This window comes from Cebus imitator, unplaced genomic scaffold, assembly GCF_001604975.1.
Source record: "Cebus imitator isolate Cc_AM_T3 unplaced genomic scaffold, Cebus_imitator-1.0 Scaffold186, whole genome shotgun sequence".
In the NCBI taxonomy this organism is placed as follows: Eukaryota; Metazoa; Chordata; class Mammalia; order Primates; family Cebidae; genus Cebus; species Cebus imitator.
The window spans coordinates 331,601-358,579 of NW_016107501.1; positions in this window are offsets into that span (position 1 = coordinate 331,601).

Sequence of the window (26,979 nt, forward strand, 5' to 3'; positions counted from 1 at the left end):
GCTAATTTTTGTATTTTTAGTAGAGATGGGGTTTCACCATGTTGACCAGGATGGTCTCGATATCTTGACCTCGTGATCTGCCCACCTCGGCCTCCCAAAGTGCGATTTTTTTTTCTCCTTATAACAGGGTTTGTTTTCTTGCTTCTTTGCATGTCTGGTGAATTTTTATTTGATGCCAGATATTGTGAGTTTTTTTCTTTTTAGGGACTGTATTTTTTTTTTTAATTCCCCTGAATATTCTTGAGCTTTGTTTCCAGATGCAGTTAAATTACTTGAAAACTTTTGATACTTTTGGATTTTGTTTTTAATATTTGTTAGATAGGGACAAAGAGTGATGTTTAGTCTAGAGCTAATTATTTTTCTCTTCTGAGATAAGACCCTTTTAAGTGTTCTACTGAATTATGAGATTTCTCATTCTCACCAGTGGGAATGGGCATTATTCTTGCTTTTGAGTGATCTCTACATACTATTTTCTCTAATCCTTATAGGTAATCCATCCTAGTCTCAGATAGTTTCCTTTGTTTGTATGTTTGTTTGTTTTTTGAGCTGGAGTCTTGCTCTATCACTCAGGCTAGAGTGCAGTAGTGCAATCTCAGCTCACTGCAGCCTCCACCTCCCAGGTTAAAGCTGTTCTCCTGCTTCAGCCTCCCAAGTAGCTGGGATTACAGGTGCCTGCCACCACACCTGGCTAACTTTTTTATTTTTAGTAGAGATAAGGTTTCACCATGTTGGCCCAATTTGTCTAAAACCTCAAGTGATCCACCTGCCTTGGCCTCCCAAAGTGCTGGGATTACAGGCCTGAGCCACCTTGCCTGCCTCAGATAGTTTCCTCATAGCCATACAGTCATCATTTTTCACCTGAGTACTCAAGGGGGAAATTCTGTGGATCTTTAGAGTTCTGTTGCATTACTCTGCCCTGCAAACTTCAGCTGCCTTTGTTTTTCTGGACTCTTCTCTCTACCTCTTCAATTTAGAGTCTACCAGGCTCTGCTTAGGTTTCCTTTACTTGTCCCCTGCCCTAATGTGATGGTTAATTTTACTTGTCAACTTTATTGGGTTAAGGGATAGCCAGACAGCTGGTAAAACCTTATTTCTGGGTGTGAATTTGATGTCTGTTTCAAGAATACATTAGCATTTGAATCAGTATACTTAGTAAAGAAGATCCACCCTCCCCAACATGGGGCAGATATCCCAATCCTTTTAAGGCCCAGATAAAACACTAAGGTATAGACAAGACAAATCTCCTTTCTCGTCAAGAGTTAAGGCATCATCTTCTCCTTTCTTAAACATTAGAGCTTCAGATTCTTAGGTATTTGGACTTTGGGACTTCCACAAGTTCTTCCCAACCCCCAACGCCCAGGTTCTCATGGCTTTGGTCTTGGACTGAGAATCACACCATTGGCTTTCCTTGTTCTCAGTCCTTTGGATTCAGGCTGGATTACACTACCAACTTTCCTGGTTCTTTTGAGTTTATTTAAAATTCTTCTAAATATATTTTTTTGTGGCTCAGCATATATGAGCTATCTTCATGAATATGCCATGTGTGCTTCAGAAAAATCTATAATGTTCTGGGTACATTCTATAACATTTGTTCAATGTAATGTTCAATAAATATTGATTAGCTTATAGTGGTTAATACTGTTGTTTAGATTCTCTAAATTTCTACTGGTCTTTTTGTCTAATTATTCTATCAATTGCAAAAGGAATAGAGTTTTCTAAAATGATTGTTGAAGTATCTATTACTTTATTATTGTCATTTTTTCCTACATTTTTAAATTATCCTATTAAGCGGACACAAATTATGCTGACTTTCTGATAAATTGGTCTTTTAATCATTATAAAATACCTTCTTTGGCTTTAATAATATAATATACTTTGTGGTAAAGTCTATTTTAGTTGATATTAAGATAGCCATTGCAAACTTCTTTTGCTTATAATTTCTATGCTGTAGCTTTTCCCATAAATGTATTTTCAGTTTCTGTGTGTCTTTATGTTGACAGTGCATTTTTGCAGACAACATATAGTTAGATCTTTCATTTTAACCCTGTCTAGTAATTTCTGCTTTGTATTGGCCTGCTCATTCCATTGATATTTAATATAATATTGATATGGTTTGATTTAGTTCTATAAACTTTTATTTTGTTTGTTCTCTCTGCTTATTCTTACTCTTTCCTCTTCCCTACCTTTTTTTTTTTTATTACTTGAATACTTTAAAATTGTACTTATATATCTCTTGGCCTTTTAGTTACATTTCTTTACATTCATGTTTTAATGCTTTCTACAGGAAATATGCTATGCATTGTTAACTCTTCACAGTCTGTTTATAGTTAATATTGTAGAACTTCACATAAAATATAAAAACCTTGCAATTTTGTAGCTCCATTTACCCCATTCCACACTTTATGCCATATTTGTCATATATATCACATCCATATAAATTCTAGGCCTCTCAAGTTAATGCTTTAAGTTTTTCTTAAGCCAGTCATATATATTTTAAAGAAATTAAGGTATATTCCTACTATCTCCTATATACCTCCCATTTCCAATGGCCTTTGCTCACTGCAAAATATTTGAATATCCATTTACCATTATTTTCCTGCAGCCTAATAAAATTATGATTCCTTGAAGTCTGATATGTGGCAACAAATCCTAGTTTTCCTTTATCTGAAAATGTCTACCTTTATTTTGAAGAATATAGTGATATGCCACATAGTATTTTGGTCAATGGAGTACACTCTAAAATGATAATAAAAGTATAGTAGATACATACACTGGTAACATAGTCACTTATGATCAAGTATTATGTTCTGTGTGCAAGTGTATATGCTATGACTTCATATGATTGGAAGCACAACAGATTTGTTTATGACAGCATCACCACAAACACATGAATGATGCTTTGTGCTGTGATGTCACCAGGCAATAGAAATTTTTCAGACCCATTATAATCTTATGGGACCACTGTCATATATGGGCAGAATTGCCTAACGATACATTTCTCAGAAAGAATCCCTGTCCTTAAGCAACACATGACTGCATTTTGACTTCATGTGAAATTCTGTATTGATTGTTTACTGGCCTCCTTTGTGTCGATGATAAATTAGTGATATACAAACAACATATTTAATGACTAATTTTGTATCAAGTACCACATTTATATAAGCCACTTTAAGTCAATAAGTAATCAGAAGAGGAGACAGTGATTTAAAATAGTGATGAGAGGAAAAAACTTCTAGAATAGAATAAAGAATTCCACAGATGCTCTTCATAGCAAAACATCAATTTAACTGGTGAAAAATATGTATTTAGAAAAAACAATCATTCAAAATATCTAAAAATCGCCCTAATACAAATAGAATTAAAAATTTATTCAAGAAAAACTACTAAATCTTGGTGAGAAAAAGAAGAATATATAGCATTTGGGCCACTCTCTCTCCTCACCTTTCTGTTTTTCAGAAGTTCTACTATCAGTGTGTATTGCCAAGAAGACAAATTCTCGCATTCTCCTTAGCTCCTAGTCTGGGGATAGGTTTTACTTATAGGGCCAAAGCTTTATTCCAGGCTCAATAAGCCAGTATTACTAGAGTAATTGGAAGCCTCATCCACTGCTTGTGGGATTTGAAAATGGTGCAGCAGCTTTGGAAAACATTCTAGGCTTTCCTCAACCAGGGTTACTGTATGACCCAGCAATTGCACACCTAAGTATATACCCAAGAGAAATGAAAGCAAGGATCTATGTAAAAACTGGTATATAAATGTTCACAGCAGCATTGTTCATGATTGCCAAAAAGTGAAGACAACTGAAGAGTCTGTCAAATGATGAATGGATAACGGTATATCCATACAGTGGAATGCTGTTTTGCAATAAAAATAATACATGATTTAATATAGATGAACATCGAAAACATGTTAAGTAGCAGAAGGCATTCAGAAAGGCCATCTATTTTATGATTCCATTCACATGAAATAGTCAAAATAAGGAAATTTATACAGACAGAGATAGATTAGTGGTTGCTTAGGACTGGCAAGGGCAGGACATGGGGCAAAATCAGGATTGACTATTACTGGATATGGTATTTATTTCCAGTGAAACAAAATGTTTGAAATAGATTGTGGTGACTGTTGTGAATAGAAAATACAGCGTTGCACTGTGTACTTTAAATGGGTGAATTGAGTAGTAGATGAATTATTTCTAAGTGAAATTGTTAAGGAATTGATGAAAGGCCTACTGCCTTCAAGCCTGATAAAAAAATGAAAAGAAGAAAGCTGAGTGACATTTTATATTACAATTTTCAAAACATTCCGTTTCAGAGCAAACTTGCAATTGTTGATACAGGCTGCCAAATATTAATCAGCGAGTGTCTATTGAGTGTTCCATCTTGTGTAAGCAGTATAGAGGATATAGGGAAATCTAGATGAAACTCAAAAATCTCATCCAACTATATGTTTTATCCACATGATTGAAAATATCCAGATGGTGAAAGCTACTTCTGAAAATATAAATGCTTATATAAAATCATTCTCCCTTTAAATCTCTCCCTCCATTCTGTTCTCTGTCTGTCAACATTTCACACTGACGTCCAATTAACTGTGCTGCAAAGTCCCATTTGGTAAGCAAGAACGTTGACTTCATTATGTTTTCATTACATTTCCAATAGTTTCTTCTGCAATGGAAATTTAGTTTATAGTATGATCAAAGATGTTAACACACCACCTGTTCTATGTCATAATACTTACCCTGTTTAATGGAATAAAGGCTATGGTGGGAATTCTTTTAAACAACCAAGAGAAGAAATACATATTATGTTGCAGATTTAGAGATACCTTTCCTGCACATTAAACTTTTTGTCTCTCTTTTATCTTTTTACTTCTGTTTAGCTATTTACTCCACTGATTTTTTTCACCAAAACAAATAGTATTTACACCATTATCGTGGTGAAAGTTTTAATTGAAAATTTCTTTTTAACAGTTGCTTAGAGAATATTGCAAAATTGTTTTAAAGTGTGTTAAAATCATGAAAATTTCTAAATCCTTCGAATTTGGTTGAGTATTTCAAATATCTTGAAGGCCTTATATAGCAAATTTCAGAAAATTATTGAAGCCTAGGAGAGCTTTTAATATATATATATTTCAAGATCAACTAGGGCTTATATAAGATTCTCACTTACTTTTGTATTTTCTTTTTCTTGTAATAAATGATTTCCAATGCATATCATTGCTGGGTCTTGCATTTTAAAGAACAAATAATTTGTACTGAGGATAAACTATATGGAGATGATGTCTTAAAGGGCTGCAGCAATAATTAGATTAACTAATGATTTTTTTTTTTTAAATTCCTTAGCATAGCCCCTGGCACATAGTAAGTATTCAATAAATATTGGTTAATCTTTACTGTCTTCATATTAGTTAATAATATTTTAGCAGCAGTTGCTACAATTTATAATTAATAAGTTGGGTTTCCTGGAGTTATGAATCCTACTGGACTTGGCAGTTCTTGTACCACCACTCTCTCCTCTCATACCTATAATGAACATCACTGATGGATCATAACATGTTGTCTTTAAGTGTGTCTTAATGTCAGGTTATCAAAATCTTTCTCAACTCTGCTAGAAGTAGCCACTAACAATAGATCTAATTTGACACATAAGATGAACATTACTTGCCATTCTCACTTTAAGTTGTAAATAAAGACTTTCAAGCAATGTGGCAAGCTTGAGGTGGCAGGGGATTTAGTGATAAAACCTATCCAAAACTATTTCCACGGTTTTAGGAAACTTTCTGTTTAACAACATTTTCACCAATGACTACTGGGGACATTTAAAAGTAAGCATTTTCTTCTTCTATTACAGTTGACCTAAGAGATGCAGAGTCAACTTCACCCACAGTTGACCTAAGAACCTTAAGGCTGTAGACGAGTAAAACAGATTGTAGGTGGGTGGAGGAGGTCTTCAAATTCTATTGACAATTTGTTAAAACTCCATCTGTTTTGATATCCAGAGGAAAAGATGATACTTTTCACTGTCTTCCAAGAGAATAAAAATAAACCAAAATGGATCTAATCTTTAAGTTTTCTGGCAAATATGAGGCTTCCAATACTATTTTCTGGCCAAAAGATTGACATTTGGCCAAAAAGACAGAGCAAATAAACTATGAGGTAGCATCCAAAATAATTCGAATATCCCACAGTCATCTACAATAAATCTTTAAAAGTGTACTCACATCCTCACAAACTCTAATGTAATCTTGAGAAAGACTGTATTTTGTATCTCAGATCCAGGCTGACCAAATAGACTGAGAAGCACAAGTATCAAGGTGTAAGTTGACGAGGAATGTCTAAAAACCTTATATTTCCTAGGAGACTTTCCTTATATTATTAGCTTTAAAAATCAATGTTACTCGTCCCAAAATTTATAAATGAGAGTAAAATAAAAGCATCGTGAGAAATGTTACTTGTATATGTGTGTAAATAGTACAATCATAAGGTTCTAAAATAACAATATTGTTTAAAATGGTTTCTATTAAACTGTCTAATTCCCATAACTGCCTCCTATCTCCTCTTTCATTCTGATACCTTTCCTTCCTATAGGTAACCACTTTAAGTATTATCTTATAATTTGGTCAGGGTTTTCCAGAGAAACATATATATATATATATCTCATATCTCAGTGCATTTCTTTTTAAAAAAGAATTAGTAGGCCTCTAATTACTGATACAGAAAAAAGAAAAGAGATATCCAGGATATATTATTTTATGAAAAGTAATATTCAGAAAAATATATAGTAACTGACCTTTTGTGTAAAATAAGGGGAACATACTAATTCATTGCTTTCCTTATGTTATTATATGTCTAATAATAAACAGCAATTGCTTTTGCACCCACCTAATGTATATTTCCATATGTATCTATGGAGGTAGACAAACAGAGAGAAAGATAGAAATGAAAAGGGACTTAGAGAAATTGGCTCACTCAATTATGGAAGTTGAGAAGTCCCACAATAGACCCTATGCAAGCTGGAGAACTAGGAAAGCAGATAGCATGACTCAATCCAAGACCAAAGGTCTTAGAACCAAGGAAGCCCATTTTGTAAACCTCAGTTAGAGGCTGAAGGCCAGAGAGCCCAGGGGACTGCTGGTGTGAGTCCCACCATCCACTGGGCAAAGAACCTGGAGTACTGATGATTAAGGGGAGGAGAAAAAGGTGGCTCTCGCTTTGGAAGAGAGAGCCTGAATTCAACTTTTCTCCACTTCTTTGTTTCATCTGGGACCCCAGCTTACTGGATAATTCCCATGCACATTAAAGGCAGATCTTCCCCATTCAGTTCACTGAATCAAATGTCAATCTTCCGTGGAAACACCCTCACAGACACACCTGAGGATTGCCAAACCACTTGGTTTCCCTTTTAGCAGAAGAAAGGTGGGCTCAATGCCTACAGAAGCATTGAAAAGAATCAGTGCCTCACCAGCTGTATGGATATCCCTTAATCCAATCAAGTTGACGGTTAATACTCAAAATCAACCATAACAGATATCTCCTCAAGGTTCTTTATGCTAATACAACTAAATATAAAAATGAATTCTTATTTTTCCCTTATTGTACACAGTCACTTACTATATAATTTTTGGATATAATAATATATCCTGGATATCTTTTCCTTTGTCCTGTATCAGCAATTAGAAGCATACTAATTATTTCTTTTAACAAGTGTATAGTATTTTATGATGTGAATGTATATACTATATTTAACTGACATCTGTTGATTGACACTTGTCTATAACATAATAGACTCAGATTAGAACACTAGACATTCAGTCTAAAATGAATTCTTACAGACTTCTGTTTGAAAGTCATCACTCCAATCCTTAAAATGAGAAAAAAGCTGAACAAACTAAAAATCAATGATTTTCTTTTATCCTTCAGAGAATTGAGGTCATAAGGCAAACTGACACCTCTTAATCTGGAAAGACAGGCAAATACCGAGAAAGGAAGCCAAGATCAATTTACCTGAAGCAGAAGCCACTGGAGCCATAAACTGTTGGGAACACTTAAATGATAATTTTGACAAACTGCTCAAGGCTAAATATAGACTGGCTTGAGAATGAGAAACTCCTAAGGAATATTCTTAAAGAAACCCCTGACTTGCATGACCTTTAATTTAAGAAATCCCAACACATTCTCCCAGTAGAGTCAAGAAAAATCTGCTTGTGTTTCTAACAGGATAAGAGAAAAGTAACTATTTGAAATATCTCCCGGGAGAGGTAACAAAGGACTCCCTTACAAGGGAAAAGACTGTACCACAGACTTATTCAAACTGAGAGAAAGGCAATTACTCAACTCCAGCCCTCTTTAGCCTTTCTGTTCCACTTAAGGTAGGTAAGTGTAAGGCTAAGAAACATTTGTGAAGAAAATTGATCAACTAAAAGAGTAAGATTTCATTGTAAGATTATAGAATGCTCTCCTCCCCTATAGTTTGCCGCAACACCATCAGGGCTGCAGTATAACAGAGGATTGATAATAATTTAAAAAAAAAAAAAAAGCTGTTAGAAACAGGTTCTATTTTGAAAACCCAAAGATGACAGACAAAAACAAAGACCCTAGAAGAAACCTCTATCATCTGCAGCTAATATTAAATAGATCACAACTTCCAGCCAGAATAACATAAAATACTACACTCAAGGCCTATTTATCTCAGTTCTTATACACAATATACCACATGTGGCTTGGTCTTTAAACAGGATAAATTTTTTTAGAAAACTATTATCACATATATTACATTTAAACCACAGAAAACTAAAGGCAAAGAAAAAATCTTGAAAGAAGACAGGAATAAAACATGTTACTCATCCTGCACTTTTCATCAAAAATCGTACAAGTAAAAAAGAAAAAACTAAAATATAATTTTTAAGGTGTGGAAACAAATAGAGGTACTACCAAATGTGAACTCTATATCAAGTGAAATTATGCTTTAGAAGTGAAAGATATTTTTCAAACCAACAAAAATTAAAGATATTTATCACCAGGACTCTTGACCTGAAAGAATGTTTAGAAAAGTTATTCAAGAAGAAAAATAAGTTATGACAGAAACTCATGTCTGTATAAAGAAAACAAGATGTGTATAATAAAACACAGTGTCATTTATAATAAAGAAAAGATGATCAGATATAAATAAGTGTAAAAATGTTTTATTTTTACTATTCTTAATTGATGTAAGACTATTTTTTTTTAAGTAATAATAACAGCAATATATTGAGTGATTATGACATAGGGATAAAAAGTAAATGGTGTCAATGATATAAGAGATGGGAGAGAGGAATTAGAAAAAATCTTCTAAGTAGCTGCATTACCCATGAAATGGTATAGTGTTATTTGAAAATGAACTTAGATGAGTTGAAAATGTATGTTGCAAACTCTAGGAGTGCCACTAAAATTTTCCATAAGGAAGTATAATTGTTATGCTAAGAGAGAAGAGAATATGAAATCACCTAAAATGCTCTTTCAAAATCAGAGAAGGCAGAAAAGAAGGGAAGATGTTAATTTTAATAAGTGCAATGAAGTGAATAATTACAAACATGGTAAATGTTAATATAACCATATAAATAATCATTTTAAATGTGAATAATTTAAATACATAAATTAGACAAATTTCGTTAGAGACACTTTTATGTTAAAAGACAAATTTATGTGAAAAGTAAAGGGATGGAGACAGATATACAATGCTAACACTAATCAAAAGAACTTGAGAGATATTCTATTAATTTAAGAAAAAGAAGACTTTAAAACAAAAAAAATTATCAGTGAGAAGAGAAGAGTTGCATAGCAATAAAGGAGTCAATTCTCCAAGTAGACATAACAATCTTTAATGTGTATACACCTAACAGCAGAGAGCCAAAATACAGGAGATAAAACTGATTGTACTAGGATAAATCAACAAAGGTACTATTACAGTTGGAAACTTCCTCAACCCTCTTTTAGTGGTTGATGTATTCAGTAGACATAAGATATAAAAATACAGTTGACTATCAATTAATCTAATTGACATTTTAGAATATTAAACCCAACAATAGTGGAATACATATTTCTTTCAAATTCCATGGTAGACCCCATTCTTGGCCAAAAGAACATATGACAACAAATTTAAAAACATAGAAATCATACAAATTACTTCTTCAAGCCGCAAGAGTATTAAGCAAGATATCAAAAACAGAAAGATAATGATAATAACTCCAGATATTTTGATATTAAACAGTATAATTTTAAATAACATACAAGTCACAAATGTCTTATGATAATTTAAGATAATAAACTAAATGAAATCAGAAATACAACTTACAAAACTTATGGGTTGCAGCAAAGGCAGTTACTAGAGAAAAAAATTATAGCATCAAAGTCATTTCTTAGGCGAGAAGAAAGATCTAAAATCTGTAACTTAAGTCCATTTTAGAATATAATAAAAATAATAAGACTAAAGCAAACAGAAGAAAGAAATAATGCAAATTAGAAAAGAAAAAATAAAATTGAAAACTGTCAAAGGGTAGAGCAAGTCAATAAGATCAAAAACAGTTTACTTGAAAAGATAAATACAATGGATAAATCACTAATTCGAGATAACAAAAAAGAGAGAAGACAAAAATTACTAATATTAAAATAGAAAAAGGGTCATAACTACTGATCTCATGTACATTAAAAAGGACAATAAAAGAATATTATAAACAATTATATGGTCACAAATTTGATAACTATAATGAAAGGGACTGATTCTTTGAAAGTTACAAAGTACTAAAACTCAAATAAGGAGAAACAAGAATTGAATAGGCATATAGATCTATGAAAAAAGTTGAATCAACAATTAATAATTCTCCAAAAGGAAACCACTAGGCTCAGATATTTGCATTGATGAATTCTGAAAAATCTGAGGAAGAAATCTTACCAATTATTTGCAATATCTTCCAGAAGACGGAAGCAGAAAAAACACTTTCTAACTCATAAGGCCAAAATTAAAAGCAAAATAAATTAAATCACTAGAATGAAAACTTCCCATCAATATTTATAATAAATATAAATGCAAGAATCTTGAATAAAAAATAAGCAAATTGAATTTGACAATGTGTAAAAATAATTATATACCACCACAAAGTGGAACATATTCATTTAACATAATCCAGCGCATCAACAGGCTAAGTAAAAATTACAAAATCATTTTAATTGATGCATAAAAAGATGGCAAAATTCAACACTCCCTCATTATAAAAACTTTCAGTAAAGTAGTATTAGAATGGAACTTCTCAACTTGATATCTACCTCCTTCCCCAAAAATCTATAGCTAATTTATACTTAATGATAAGAAACTAAATGTTTTCTCTCTAACATTAGGGAAAATACAGGGGGCTCCCATGGTTTCAAAGTGGCAGTTTCCCTGATCTCTCTCTCTCTCCTCTTGCCATGTAATGTCTTGCTTTCCCCTTTGCCTTCTGTCATAATTATAAGTTCTCTGAGGCCTCTCTAGCCACGCATAACTGTGAGTCAATGTAACCTCTTTTGTTTATAAATTACTTAGGTAGTATCTTTAGAGCAGTGTGTGAATGAACTAATACTGAATATTGGTACCAAGAGTAGGGTGCTACTATGAAGATACCTAAAAATATGAAAGTGACTTTGGAACTGGGTAACAGGCAGAAGTTGGAACAGTTTGGAGAGCTCAAAAAAATACAGGAAGATGTGGGAAAGTTTGAAACTTCCTAGAGACTTATTGACTGGTTTTGACCAAAATGCTAATAGTGATATAAACAATGAAGTCCAGGCTGTGGTGGTCCCAGATGGAGATGGAGAACTTAATGGGAACTGGAGTAAAAATCACGCTTGCTCTGCTTTGGCAAAGAGACTAGCAGCATTTTGCTCCTGCCCTAGAGGTCCATGGAACTTTGAACTTGAGAGAGATGATTTAGGGTATCTGGTGGCAGAAATTTCTAAGGAGCAATCATTCAAGAGGTGACCTGGCTGATTCTGAAAATGTTCAATCTTATGCATTCACAAAGAGATTATTTGAAACTGGAACTTTTATTTAAAAGGGAAGCAGAGCGTAAAAGTTTGGGAAATCTGCAGGCTGACCATGGAGTAGAAAAAAAATGCATTTTCTGGGGAGAAACTTAAGCCAGCTGCAGAAAATTGCATAGGTAAAGAGGAGTCAAATGTTAATAGCCAAGACAATAGCAAAAATGTCCCCAGGGCATTTCAGAGATCTTCATGGAAGCCTCTCCCATCATTGGCCTGAAGGTCTAGTGGGGGATAAATGATTTTGTGTACCAGGCCCAGGGCTCTGCTGTTCTTTGCAGCCTCAGGATATGGTACCCTGTGTCCCAGCCACTCTAGTTTCAGTGGTGGCTAAAAGGGGCCAAGGTACAGCTTGGGCTGTGGCTTCAGAGTGTGCCAGCCCCAAGCCTTGGCAGCTTATGTTGGGCACCTGGGTGCACAGAAGACAAGAGTTCAGATTTGAGAACCTCAGCTTAGATTTCCAAGGATGTATAGAAGTGTTGGGCTGTCCAGGGAGAAGTCTGCTGCAGGGGTGGAGCCCTCGTCAAACACTTCTACTAGGGCAATGCAGAGAAGAAATGTGGGGTTGGAGCCCCCACAGAGAATCCCCACTGGGGCATCGCCAAGTGGAGCTGTGAGAAGAGGTCCACTATCTTGCAGAACCCAGAATGGTAGATCCATTGACAGCCTGTACTGTGTACCTGGAAAAGTTGCAGGCCCTCAATGCCACCCCATCAAAACAGCCACAGTAGTTGTACCCTGCAGAGCCATAGGGTTGGAGCTGCCCAAGGCCTTGGGAGCCCACATCTTGCATTAGTGTGCTCTGGATGTGAGACAGAGTTAAAGGAGATTATCTTGGAGCTTTAAAATTTAATGAATGTCCTGCTGGATTTTCAACTTGCATGGGGCCTGTTGCGCCTTTGTTTTGGTTAATATCTCCTATTTGGAATGAGATCATTTACTCAATGCCTGTACCCCCATTGTAACTTTGAAGAAACTAACTTGCTTTTGGTTTTATAAATTCATAGGCAGAAGAATCTTGCCTTGTCTCAGATGAGACTTTGTACTTGGACTTTTGGGTTAATGCTAGAAAGAGTTAAGGCTTTGGGGGACTGCTGAGAAGGAATAATTGTATTTTGCAATGTGAGAAGAACATGAGATTTGGGAGGGGTCAGACTGGAATTATATAATTTGGTTCTGTGCCCCAACCTAAATATCATCTCGAACTGTAATCCTCACATGTTGAGAGTGGACCTAATAAAAAGTAATTAGATCCCAGGGACAATTTCTCCCATGTTATTCTGTTGATAGTGAGTTCTCACAAGATCTGATGGTTTTAAAGTGGCAATTTCCCCTGAGCGTGCACACTCGCTCTTTCTCTCTCTCTCCCTCTCCTCTCTCTTCTCTCTCTTCTCTCTCTCTTTTCTTTCTCTCTCTCTCTGTCTGTCTCTCTCTCTCTCTCTTTCTCTCTCTCTTTCCCTCCCTCCCTCTAGGAACCAGGTAAGACATGCCTTGCTTCCCCTTTGTCTTCTACCATGATTGTAAGTTTCCTGATGGCTCCCTAGTCAAGAACTGTCAGTCAATTAAACTTCATTTGTTTATAAATTGCCGAGTTTCAGGTAATTTGTCTTTATAGCATTGTGAGAATGGACGAATACAGCCGTAAAGCAAGGGATATTACTCCCCACCTCTTACGTGTATATAGTGACTCCTTCCAAAAATTACAATATGAAAAGGGGGAAAATAAGAGCACCTTTACTATGTAGGAATACAATCAGTACCACAGATAATTAAGGTCAATATCAGCAGTCATAAATCCTTTTGAAGGTGTGTACCCTTGGAATGATGTGATTAAAATGGCACTATCTCTGTGATTTTCATTCCAAAGACTCTTAACCTCACTCAAACCATGAGAAAAACATCAGTTAATTCCAACAGCAAGACATCCTGCAATATACCTGGCCAGTATTGCTCAAGACCATCCACATCATCAAAAACAAGGAAGTCGAGCATGGTGGCTCATGCCTGTAATCCCAGCACTTTGGGAGGCTGAAGCGGGTGTATCACAATGTCAGGAGTTCAAGACCAGCCTGGCTAAGATGGTGAAACCCTGTCTCTACTAAAAATACAAAATTAGCTGGGTGTGGTGGCAGGCTCCTGAAATCCCAGCTACTTAGGAGGGTGGGAGAGGAGAATGGCTTGAAACTGGGGGGACTGAGGTTGCAGTGAGCCAAGATTGTGCCACTGTACTTCAGCCTGGATGACAGACTGAGACTCTATCTCAAACAAAACAAAACAGTGACAAGAACAAACAAACAAGGAAAGTATGAAATACTGTCACAGTCAAGATAAGCTTTAAAGAGATGACAACTAGATGGAATATGTCATCCTGGATGGGACCTTGAAATAGGTTGAGAGCATTAGGTAAAACTCAGAAAATTTGAATAAATTATGACTTTTAGTTAATAATAATGTGTCAATATTGATACATTTCCCTTAACAAATCTATTATACTAATGTAAGATATTGATAATAGAGAAAATTGTGTGCTGAATATATTAGGACATTCTGTATTCTCAACTTTCTCAAAAAATCTAAACCTATTCTAGAAATGAAAGTCTAACCAGAAAAAAAAATTACTGATAATTGAATAGTAAATTTTAAATTTGAGTCATTCTTATAAATGAAGAACTAATGGATTTTAGGCATAATTCTTCCATTACTCATATGCTTTATCATATGTTAAATAATCTATTGAGAATAGCATACAATAATTTTCTGTGTTCATTAAGCTTTCTTTCAACTTACATTATTTGGATAGAAATAAGCCATAGGCTAATTTTTGGAAACCCAATATTGACCCCTCCTAATGGTTCTTTTCTAAAACCTACAACATAGGAATCTTCAGGAGAATGATAGCTTAAATGATACAGTAACAAACTATAGTAGGTATGTAAAAAGGATGGCTTCTGAGCAATTCTCACCCTTGTTAAATTTTGTCACAGTGACTTGATATCACTGGTTCACTTATTTGTATGTGATCCTTCTATAAAGAAAAAAGTCAGCATTTTTTCTTCTTTATAAAACATGGCTGTATTATTTCCACTAGTATAGATTGCCTTGTCTAATTACTACCAGAAGAAAGACTATAGATCATTGATTTAAAACTAATCATGATTTTTGGCAGACTTTCCCTTAATTTTGACTTCTTTATGGCTAATAATCTTCATATGTATAGAGCAAACGGAAGAATAAAAAAGGATAGTAGGCTGGGAAAAAAAGCCATATGTACTTGATTGTCCCTTGAGGATATAACTCTAACATTGGATAACAAATGAGTCAAATAATAGTAATAATCATTGAGTATCCAATTAAAAATTGGAAGGGAGCTAAGGAATTGTAGAACCCAAGTACTGGCAAATAACAACTAACCTACATTCCCAACACATGGGAAGTATTGAAGAAGATTTTGAGGCTCCTTCTCAGCAGAAAGCAGCTTTACAGTACATCAGATATTTCTGCTGGAGGCTCTAGAAGGAAAAGCAAAGCCACAAATTTCTATCATTCCCTCACTGATATTACCTAATACCTCATTTTACTAATTAGGAAACTGGGCAGATCTAATATGAGTATTGTCTAAAATCAGAGAGCCAGCAGAATCCTTCCTCCATAGAACCTAGTGGTTGTTATTTCACATTCATCTGCCGAATACTGAAGGCTGAATTCTCTGATGCTTTAAAATACATTGTTTCGGATCTAAGGTCAGGTCCAACTGGTACTTTAAAAACCTCTGACTAGGTAAAAACTGAATGCACAAGTCCCCAATCCTGAATTGTCCAGATTGTCTTTTGGTTTCTCCAAATGGTAGAGAGGACCCCTTTCGGTGGCCATTTAAAAGCAGAGGGAGCTAGCATTTAGTATTTAAAGCTGCATAGGTCTGATAGTAGGCCAGACACGACACATATGTCTTATATATCCCTCACAGAACAGTTGGAGAATAGTAACATTATTCACTCCTTGAAGATTAAAAAACAACTCCAAAGTATGATACAGTTAAGTAACTTGCACAAAGTCTCACAGATAGAAAATTCTAAAATTAGATTTGGACTCAGGTGAGTTAAATTCAAAGATTGTATGTTTTTTTTTTTTTTTTCCATCCTAGTACCTCCTTGACAATGGACAGAAAAGCTCTCCCAATTGTTTTTTAGAATTATGTGAGAAAGTAAAAGTTGTGGACTTAACCAGCTGCTTTCAAAACTTTAATAAATGGGAGCGATTTGGCAAAAATGACAGGACAAAGACCGATGAGAGAAAGGGATAGTTATAAGGAAACTGGCACTTTTATAATTGTATATAACTAAGTTATAAATATATGAAAGCATTATTCTTATTTATAAGAGATACCAGCTTAGAAACAAGAAAGAAAGACCTTATACTCTTCCTCAGAGTTTTGGTGGGCTCAGCAGCATTAATATTTATTTTTCAAATAAAGGGATATTTAATTATTTTTTAATCTAAAATCTTTAGACAATGTAAAACTTCCAAAATAATGAACTTGGAAGGATTAATTCAGCTTTTGGTATGACACCATAAGATGAGTAATAGCAGTGGAAATGCAACAATCACTTGACATAAATACTTATCAATTGTGATATAAGAGAACTTCTGTTGCTCAAAACATGTCAATTACTCACACAAGAAATAAAAGGAGATGATCTTTTGGCTACTTACATGGTATGAAAACATTGCCTAAAGATCAGGATAAACTCCTCAGAAGTATCTGCTGCTACATCTCGTAGCTTTGAAACTGATGATTATACTGTAGTTCTGGGTGAAATAGGCTGATGCACCACAGTTCTTGTTTAGTTACTGAACATGTGTTTCTTAGAAAAACTTTATGTTTGCCTATTTACCACCTTGATAGAATGTTAAATAGAGCAAGTACTGCAGACATAGCCTCATTTTTTCCTCTTGATACTTAGTTTAATTTTTTGTCTATTTTTCAACTTTTTTGAATCTACTTTCCCAATTTCTATATATTTGATGGATTTTAACGTCTTGTTTTATACGCCTCCCATTCTCACTGTTCCAGGATTCCCTCCAGAGAAATGCCCTTGGTTGATTCTTTTTGATTATTGGTTTCTATATAATTAAAATGGGATAAAATATTTCCTCTTTAATGTTAATATTTAAATGAAAATTATATCTCTAGCACATAATAAGTATGTAAAATGGTTTCCCATTATGAGATCCTAGAGATAAAGATCATGTTTCATTTCTCTTTCAGCTCAGTGTTTCGAATGTAGAACTTACTAAATAAGTATTTCTTGAAGGGGGAGGAACACAGAAAATTTAAAATAAACAAAAGCATAAACAAATGTCTTGACTTCCTGGACTTTATAGCAAAAGAAGTGAAAGAAATATATGTAGTCAAATAACATCAATCCAGAAATATGAACAATATAAAGAAATATATATTAAATATCTATAGAGATGCAGTCATACACAGCATTATAATAAATTACATTTGCAGTATTACTTCATTTGGAACCTCCTATGCAGCAATGCATGCACAATGGTGACACATGGTTTAAGGATTTGCATATGCTTATACAGGCTGATATTCTCCCATGGCAGGCCATCAGTAAGGTGTGAGTCTGTGTGTTTGTGGAGAACTAGGGAGATGTGGGAATCTCACTCAGGCTGTACTCTACCCATTGTGCTCCCCGTTTTTCGTCATAATCCCTCAGATTAACTGCATTGGGAATTCCATGTGCATCATTTACATTCTTCCAAAAATGAAATTAGGCAACTGGTTAAGGAAGGAGAGAGAGGAAGATTTAATTTATCTCTTCTTAGGATGGCCTTTCTGTAATCAAAGCCAGAGACATCTGCTAAGAGTGGTAAATTAAATCCTTATTTGTTTTAAGCATCTTCTGTGAATTTCTCAACTATCTTTTTAGAGGAAACACAATGAAGCCACCATAAAATACTGAACAGTTTATCGTCTATTTTAGGGCTTGGCTATAAAACCCTTAGTTCCAGGGAAGACTGGAGCCTTAAAAACCATTTCCTCTCATGTTTTAGAATACATTTTCCTCTCTGAAATAGTCAAGATGAGATGGTAAGACTTAGGACTTGTTAAAACATTGGCTTCTAAGTACATATGTTCTCTAAATACCAAAAAAAAAGAGACATGACCTAGGGAAAACAGAGATATAAGGGATGCTGAGTTCTAAGTATAGTTCTAGACTTTGAAGAAAGAAGGCTAGAAGAGCTAACAGAGATTCAGAATTATAATTTTGTTAGAAATATGAAGTATACATTCTGCTGCTGTATCCGCTTGCAATTTAGTTTCAGAGATCATAGTATCAATATTGGTTTTGATGGAAAAATACTTGGCTGGGATAAGAGAAACTAGCAGCATACATTTACCACTGCTTTGAAGACCCACCTCCACAAACCACTAAGGACCCATGGGACATCTGACCACTGGAACTTTGGAGACTCTGTGCTTCTAGATTTCACTGCCCAAAAGATGGCACAGATAGATACAGACTCTGAGGAATTAGGTGTTTATTGCTAAAAATAAAAATATAAAGTGTCAATAAGATTGATGAAAGATTGGCAGAAGCAGCTCCTAGAAAGAAGACTTCCATGAGCAAATTTCCTGCACTGATACTTTGCACTGACTTTTTAAAGCATAAAGTAAACTTCATTTTTAAAACAATTTTAGGTTCACAGCAAAATGGAGTGGAAAATACAGAGAGTTTTCATAACACCCCAGTCCCTTTTCTAATGTAGCATTTGCTACTAAGAGGGAACAGAAACGGGAGGGCAGAGGAAGGAAAAAATGTTCTAAAGTAACTCACCATTGGAATTAACAACTTTTTCTCTCTGCTTATACTATACCAGTTTCTCACAGCATCAGTCAGACAAGGAAACAGGAACAGAAGAAAATAGAAGGAAACATCATAAGTATTTACATTGTTCAAGTAACACAATACATACATTATCTTCTTTAATAATTACAGCAAAAATTCAAGATTGATATAATCATTTCTATTTTACAAAATAGAGACTGTAACTCAGAAATGAGTAACTGAGCTAAATTTAGTCAAAATTCAAAACCTGGATTCTGACTCTAAGGGTTGAAATTTAGCACTCTCAGATACTCAAGATACGTAAGCATTTTGAGGACAAGAGACTCTCAAGATATAAGCTCTATAAAACATAATTTGAAGTATAGAATTTTACCTTACTTTAATTTATCCTTATTTACATTACTGCCTGGTTCACACTAAGTCCTCCTAGTTTCGTCTCTAACCTGGATGCCTCTCTTCACCACAAATAGCCCCAATCTGTGGGTTATTACTCTGTTTCTGCTCTGGTGGACACTTATTTTTAATCCACATGTCCATATCAGATCTATTCTTCTAAATTCCTCAATGAAGTCATAACAAATAGAAACTCTAATGCTGCTGCTCACTATTCCTTGTTATTTCTGCTCCAAAAGCATTTCTATTCTTTCTGGCTTTACAGATTCACCAAAATCTAAATTTCCTTGAGTCATAGCATAGATGCTTCTCTCCTTAGGCAATCAACTAAAAGTATAATTTCTATCTTACAGAAAGTGGTATCAGATTATTTGAATTTTATTTGATTGTAACCTGAAGCTATTTCAGGCATACTCCACTTTAAATATGCCCCTGTATATAAGTATTCTCACTAAGCAAAAGACTAGAGAAGTCCTTTCCTGTGAAGAGCCAGGTTAAGATTCCCATTGTTGCCCCTTACTTTTCTTAACTGAGCTATTTAGTGACAACCCTGGGTCTATTTCTTTCATCTGTTCTAATTCTAATGATAAAGCTTAGTTTACAAAACAGGGGCCATACTACAACTAAACTGCAAATATCATAGGGCCTTAGAGTATTAAGTTAATGTTACTTGATTTTAGTATATCTAAATATGTAACTCTTTAGCTATAAACACCAAGTGTGATTTGTGTTTTGTATGAACAAATAGCATTTTTTTTTCCCCAATAAATGATGATGATTGTAACAAGCTGTTGCCCTAGGGGTATTTTTCTTTTGTAACATATGTTAACAGCAGAGGGCGCAGAAAATATGCATAAATGAATGTGGATGAGAAAAATTGTGAGCAAACTATAAAGGAGAGCTCCATACATGGTCCTATTTCTATTACTGTTTCGAGTTCAATAAATGATGATAATTTGACCCATTTTTTTTTGTCCTCATAATAAATATATTTGCCACTGCCTTTTGAAAGAGTAAGATTTGGAAACCAGGGTGCATGTGGAATTGCCATGGAAACTGCAGCCACATTCAGCCAATAAAAAGCTTCCAACATGCTCCTTCAACTTGACTTTACTTCCGAATTTAGTGATTTAAAACACCTGTTCTCTAGCACATGATTACTGTGATTTAATGGTGGCTTATTAGAGCTGTAAATAGGATGAATTTTTTTTATAAAGGTGTTGCATATTGGTGTGCATATCTATTTTTAAAAAGGATGAAAATTTTCTCCAATGATTTCCATATCTATACAATTTTTATTCTCTTATATTAGAAACTTTAAAGGGTAGAATGGGCAGAGTACTGCATCCTTGATCTTGTTAATATACAAATAAATTTCCTATTTGACTACTAAATTTTACTATATCCACTACCTATCTCTGATCCCCACTCCTGTCTCAGTGGCTAGGGATGGATGTCTTTCACACACATTTAAAATCAGAACTTGTAGCATGCATTTTCCCTTGTGAAATGCAAGAAACATTTTCACTTTGGTAATTCATTATTTTTTAGTTTCAATGCTAAAGTTGTTTTGCAAAGGCCTGCTACTTGTTGCAACTGTTTACCATATTATACTACTAAACTCTCTCTCTCTAATATATTCATAAAATATATAAAATAGATTATATAATATATACATTTATATTTATAAAATATTTTAAATTAAAAATAACCATTCTGTGCAATAGAAAGGATTCAGAGACCTAAATATATAAAACGGTTATAAAATGAATAGCTTTTCTTTAAGCTATAAGATGTTTGAAAATATGTGCAGAAACAATGCCTAAAGATATGTGATATTCACAGATAATAAAACACATTTTGCTTTAATGTTATCAAGAATTATGCAATTATTGATTCCTCCAAAATATAGGGGAAAACTGATTAAATTACAAATTAAAAAATTTGTGATGTTACAGAAAATTGGAAAATAAGGTTTATATATTAAGAATATAATAACAATGATTACAATAGGATTGTTGGCATTGAAAAATAAATATTGGTTCAGCCAGTTGGCTCACGTCATAATCCTAGCACTTTGGGAGGCCAAGGTGGGTAGATCACCTGACATCAGGAGTTTGAGACCAGTCTGACCAACATGGTGAAACACTGTCTCTACTAAAAATACAAAATTAGCCTGGCATGGTAGCACATGCCTGTAATCCCAGCTACTGAGGGAGGAGAATCGCTTGAACTTGGGAGGTGGAGGTTGCAGTGAGCCAAGATCGCACCATTGCACTCCAGCCTGGGCAAGAAGAGTGAAACTCTCTCTCAAAAAAAAAAAGAGACAGAAATGAATGTTGTTCATGTGTATGTTAATTTCCACCTAGCTATATTATATAGGGCTCTTCTTTGATACTTTATTGGTAAATTATAGTATATAATTAGTTCATTTTTATCTTTAGTAGAGACTAGGACCTAGACGTTTATGAAAAGTACATAAGTTAAAACAATTAATTGCATTTATAAGGTTTATGGGGTATGAGATCAAGTTTTAGTCTATTAACATTTTCTGGATGCTAAGCTAATGACATCTCATGAAAAAGAACATTATCCAAAGTATTGTTTTTGTATTTTTGATGGCATATGAAAATGTACAGTAAGTCTTGCAAGCCTACAGTCACTTTCACTGAAACTCTCTTTACAGTCTAATTATTGACTAGAAGGAGCATGGAACTTACTAATATTTTCTATTACAATCATTTCCTTCTTTAAAAAAATAGTCTATTTCCTTGAAATTGGCATTCCCTATCAACTGATTTAATATCCCCATTCATGGCCTATATTCTAGAAGCCCATTTCTAAGCTATTTCTATACCTTGTTTGTAAGGATATATGTTTTAAAAACTTTGCCAAGCATCTGACTAGCATCTCCATATCTCCCACAAATATGTTTTTAATGGGTGCTATGTGCTTATTATTTCTTTGGATGTAAAGATGAGTAAGAAAAAAAGCCTGCAAGCAGTTCAGGAGAAATTGCTTTTAATATAATTCTAATAAAGAATCATTAGAAAACTCTTGGCATTCATCTGTAAGCGACTATTTGTATTTATTTTGTAATGTAATCTTGTCCTTATATAGCTATTTTTAATTATTAAAGAATTAGGAGTTGATGGGAGTTGTTGAAAGAATGTGTCTATTGTACATGAAGACCTAATTCAGGATGAAACGAGCATTGCATATTTTCATGTTGTGTTATACATGCTACAATTCTTTTGCTCCCAAGCTCTAGACTGAGAAAAGAGAAGGCTGGATTATTGATGGCCCTTTTGTGCTACCACACTACATTGTGGCCTTTTATTTTTTCTTCTCCTTTACTAGCAGACAGTCTTAATAGAGAAAAAATATACTGAAGTTTAGAAAGGCATATTTTATGTACGGTGAGGTGTATATTTGATGTTTGTAGGGATAAACAAATCTGATGGCCACACTGGAATTATAGAAGGCAATGTGATATATAGTGGAAATAGACCTTAGCTATAAGGTGTAACCACTTCATTAACTTTTTACCTTCCATTCCTCACCGTAGGATATCACATTGTTTTTTTTTGGAAAGTGAAAACATCTTCCGGGATTCTATAGTCTTTTTTTTTTTTTTTAACAGTTCCCAATATTTTATTTTCTGTCCTCTTGGTTTTACGTGGTACTGCAATAGAGCAGTAGAGGCAGGCAAGTTAATCATTGTGAGCCATCATCACTAAAAAGTCCTACAAACATATATAGAAAAAAGTTATTTATTTATTTATTTATTTATTTAGAGACAGAGCCTCCTCCACTGCTAGAGTGCAGTGGTGCCATCTCAGTTCACTGTGACCTCCGGATCCCTGGTTCAAGTGATTCTCCTGCCTCCATCCCCCAAGTAGCTGGGATTACAGGCACGTGCCACCACGCCCAGTTAATTTTTGTATTTTTAAAGTAGAGATGGGGTTTCACCATTTTGGTCAGGATGGTCTTGATCTTCTGACCTCATGATCCGCCCACCCCGACCTTCCAAAGTGCTGGGATTACAGGCATGAGCCACCATGCCCAGCCAGAAAAAAATTATTTACATATCATGCAACACAAAACCAAGTGACCTTGTATTAAAAAGTTTGGCTCAGCTTACATCTGCAGTTTTTAAAATTTTGATGAGTCTCAGGCACCTCATTTGATTTTCTTGGTTCATTTTTCCTACCATGAAGACCATCTTTAAAAGCATTAGTTGGGTAGACTACTTCTTGAGAAATGGGATTCTGGAAACATTTCTGTAAATTAGCCTAAGGCCAGTTCATTTTAAGTTCATTCCAAGTTTTGCAGCATTTGGAATATGAAAAGAAAATGTAAAATACAAAAATATAAGAGAAAAAAAGGAAATGTATTTTCAGAGGAAATCCATAGCGATGCATGAGGAAAACTGAGCATTAGTCTGTATTGTCTTGCCTGAGACACTAGGTGCTAACTTTTATGGGTTTTAAATATACACAGTAAGAAATACATTTTACAATATAATACATATACATGTCTATATATGTATGCACCAAAATTTCAATTATGTATATAAATATAAACATAATTAATAATCAATTTGTTGAAATAATGTTTGCTCTTATTATGATAAACCTAGACATTTTCTAATCTGGATTATTATAACCAATCAAAAGATACTTAATGAAACCTACTAAACTAAGTTAATGATCCAGTAAAGACTCATAGTTTGAAAAACATTGGGCTACAGTGTTACTGTTAATGGTCTCTTTTACTACAAATTGCAGGTACAAGAAACCCTGAATGCTTCTCAGCCTTTAGGCCATGCCATCACACTGGAGGAATTGTAACATGCGACTATTGCCAGATTAAATTTGGGGAATCAATTTCAGTTCCTCAAATTTCATATTATTTGACTCTAATTTTAATTTACCTGATAATCAGCATACAGATGGGCCTTCTTTTCGTTTTTAAAATTCTCTTTCACCATATTTTGTTAAAAAGATAATACCCCTTACTTATTCTGAATTTCACTAGGATGCATTGAACAGATTAAAAGATAATCCTGCCCCCAAACACATATACACAAACAGAAACGTCAAAATATATTGGTTTCAGAAAAGTTTCCTTTAATAACTACAATTTTGATTTATTGTGAATTGGGTAGTGGGATCATTTATTGTCAAATAATGAAATGCTCTTGAGGGAAGCTTTACAAAAGTAAGAAAATGCTTCAAAACTAAACATAGAATTCCACACCCCTCCTCACCATACAGACATATTGGCTGGAAATATTAATATTCAATTGATAAACTCAAGGCTTGTCACAATATCCATCATTCAATCCTAATTCTCTAAAACAATATTATATACACTTATTTTAAAAAATTCTTATGATGTAATGCACTAAGTATTAAAATAAAATTCTTGTAGCTTAGATTACCATTTAATTTACTAAGTACAACCAATGAATCTAAAAAAAATCATAAATTTTGATACCTAATTATTAAATCAAAAAAGGTAATTTTGAGAAAAATGACTTTCTCTTTTTGAGACAGGGTCTTGCTCTGTCACCCAGGCTAAAGTGCAGTGGCACAATTTCAGGTCACTGCAGCCTCTAACTCTTGGGCTCAAGCCATCCTCCCGCCTCAGCCTCTGGGTACCTGGCACTACAGGGGGCACCACTATGTGTGGCTAACTTAATAAATGTATATTTATTAAATGTATATATATTTACATTTGGTATCTTCAATAAATGTATATGCATTTGCATTTGTTATCTTCCTGGTTAAAGTGTTTTTCATTATGATTCATTTATAGTTATAATAATTACCTAGTTTTAGTTATTATAGTTATTTAGTTATAATTTTGCTTTAGCATCTATTTTGTGGTACTAATGTGATTATGTTAAGTTTTGCCCTGGTTAGTGTTCACCTTATCTGTTACCATCCAGTTTTGTTAGGATTGATCATCTTTTACTTATTTTTATTTCCTTTATTAGTTTGATAAACACTTTTTTAGTTCTATACAATTTTAATTCCTGATTCATCAAATTCTAATGTTAATTGGTAACTTTGCCCCTCTCTCAAAGTAAAATGCAGGGATATTAGAAAATTTTAGCTTTACGTATCTGCTTACAACTTATAAGATATTATTGCTGTTATAAAACATGAAACGTGATTATTCTTTTAAACAATTTATTCTCACTTAAATTAACGCACTTTTTTTGTATTTTTATTTATTTATTTATTCCTGTGTACATTTTATTTGTCTTTGTATATATTCCTTCCTGTGTGTCTTTTCCCATTTGAATGTATTTTCCTTCTGATTAAACACAACTTTTAGTATTTATATTTATATAAATTTCTTTTTGTTTCACTGAATATGTTTTTATTTTACCATGATTCTTGGATATTTTCACTTAGTGTAATTCTAAATTGGCAGATATTTTCTTATTTTTGTTTCTTTTCTTTTATATAGCCCTTATATTTTATAGAGCAGTTTTAGGTTCACAGTAAAATTGAGTGAAAGATACAGAGATAGTCCGTATACTGCCTGTCCCCACAAATGCATAACTTCCCTGCATGATCAATATCCTGCATCAAAGTGGTACATTTGTTACAACTGATGAACCTACACTGACACAACTTTATCACCCGGAGCCCACAGTTTACCTTAGGGTTGACTCTTGGTGTTGTACATTCTATAGATTTAGACAAATGTATAATGACATGTATCTGCTATAATATAGTATCATATCATTGCTCTACAAATCCTCTGTGCTCTGCCTACTTTTCCTCTTTTTCCCCCAATCCCTGGCAACTGCTTATCATTTTACTGTCTCCATAGCTTTGAGTTTTCCGGAAGGTTGTACAGTTGGAATCATACGTAGCCATTTCAGAATAGCTTCTTTTACTTAGTAGTATGCATTTAAGTTTCCTTCATGTCTTTTCATGGTTTAATAGCTCATGTCTCTTTTAGAGCTAAACAATATTCCATTGTATGGATGTACCACAGTTTATTTATCTACTAATGTACTGAAGGATATCTTGGTGGCTCCCAAGCTTGGACACTATGAATAAAACTGTTATGTATATCCCTAAGCAGATTTTATGTAGATACGTTTCAGTTTATTTCAGTAAATATCAAGGAATGTCATTGCTGGATCACACAGTACATGCAGATTTAGTTTTGCCAGGAATTTATAAATTGGCAGATATTTTCTTTGGCTTTTATGTTTAAAAGTGAAAATGCACTTAGGAGCGTAACTTGATGATCCTTAAAAAAGAATCTCTTTAATATTTGGCTGATTTAAAGGTTTTCATCTATACTCCTCACTCCTCAATCTCTTTGTTTTCATCACATTCACTATAAGTTTGTAGGTACAAAATTTTTATTTATATTTCTTGAAAATTATTGAGCCTTTTGAATCAGTGAATGATAGCATCCATCCAGTTTTGGAAGTTTCCTAAACCTTGTCTCTTCATGTATTACCTCTGTCCCATTTACTCTTTGTAATATTTCTGAGACTCAAATTAAGCATAGGTTTATTTGGTCTATTTTCTCTTATTCTCTCTTTTGATGCCAATAAGTCATATATTTGGTTGCTTTATGTAATCTTGTACTTCTTGAAGTCTCAATTTTTTAAGTGCTTTTTTTCTTAATTTTTTTTCT